A 1,648-nucleotide genomic window follows, 5' to 3' on the forward strand; every position below is an offset into this window, starting at 1 on the left:
CATGATGGAAATAGGGTTGGACCTGTTCCTGATTCTCCTGAAATCTACAATCATCTCCTTTGTTTTGTTCACATTCAAGATGAGATGATTGTTTCCACACCAGGCCACAAAGTGGTCCACCAGTTCCCTGTACTCAGCTTCTTGTCCATCTCTGATACACCCGACCACTGCAGAGTCATCAGAATATTTCTGCAGATGACAGGAGTCTGTTTTGTACTGGAAATCTGAGGTGTACAGAGTGAAAAGGAGTGGTTGGAGTACAGTCCCCTGTGGTGCTCCTGAGCTACTGACCACCTGGTCAGACACACAACCCTTCAGTCTCACAAACTGTGGTCTGTCTGTCAGGTAGTCTTTGATCCAGGTGATGGTTGAGGCCTCCACCTGAGTCCCACAGTTCCTCCTTTTGCCAGTTTATAATGATTTGCAGGGTTTCTATTATTAGCACAATAAAATGAATGTTGCTTCGGTGTGTGACTTTATAAAACCATGTGGGACTCCATAGTTTTCTCCGGCCCCCTCCCCAACCTGACCAGCGATGACATGTGTAGCCGTATATTGTCGTTTAACCGCTGGGTGTCCAAGTGGTGTTCTGACAACGACGTGGGCTACATAGATAACTGGAGTTCTTTCTGGGGAAAACCTGGTCTGATGCGGAGAGATGGCATCCATCCCACTTTGGACGGAGCCGCTCTTCCTTCTAGAAATATGGCTGATTTTGTTTATCCCCCAATTATTCACAACCCAGGGTCCAGTCCAGGAAGCAGAGTTGTAGTCCTCCACCTCTCTGCTGCTTCTCCTCTGTACACCACCCACACCCACATTGAAACAGGGTCAACTCGCCCACGGCTCAAATTAAATAAACCAAAAATCAGCTCTAAAAATATAAACCATAAAAATCTGATTAAAATAAACACAGTTACTTTACCAGAGCAAAATCATCAAATCATTAAATGTGGATTATTGAACATCAGATCTGTTTCCTCTAAATCCCTGTTAGTTAATGAACTGATAACTGATCATCATATTGATTGATTGTGTCTGACAGAAACTTGGCTACAACAGGAGGATTTTGTTGGTATAAATGAATCCACTCCTGTTAATTATTTAAATGTTCATGTTCCTAGAACAACTGGCCGAGGTGGAGGAGTAGCTTCGATTTTTCAGTCAGGATTATTGATTAATGCCAAACCAGTTATTAGTTATGATTCTTTTGAATCGCTGTCCCTCAGTCTTTCTCATCCACAATGGAAATCAGAAAAGCCACTTTTACTAGTTGTTATATATCGTCCACCAGGCGCTTACTCTCAGTTTTTGTCTGAATTATCAGAATTATTAACTGACTTATTATTAAATACTGATAAAATCATCATAATGGGTGATTTCAATATTCATGTGGATGTTGAGAGTGATAGTTTAATCATAGCCTTTAATAATTTAATAGAATCATTTGGTTTTACCCAAAACGTCCGCACATCTACTCATTCTTATCATCACACTCTTGATTTAGTTCTGACCTATGGTGTAGAGATTAAGGACTTGGTAATAGTTCCTCAAAATCCTGTTCTGTCCGACCATTTTTTAATAACTTTGAGTTTACATTAAATGACTACACAGTCACTGAGAGTAAATTTCATCTCAGCAGGTGATT

This window comes from Nematolebias whitei, chromosome 17, assembly GCF_014905685.2.
Source record: "Nematolebias whitei isolate Nwh7 chromosome 17, NemWhi1, whole genome shotgun sequence".
In the NCBI taxonomy this organism is placed as follows: Eukaryota; Metazoa; Chordata; class Actinopteri; order Cyprinodontiformes; family Rivulidae; genus Nematolebias; species Nematolebias whitei.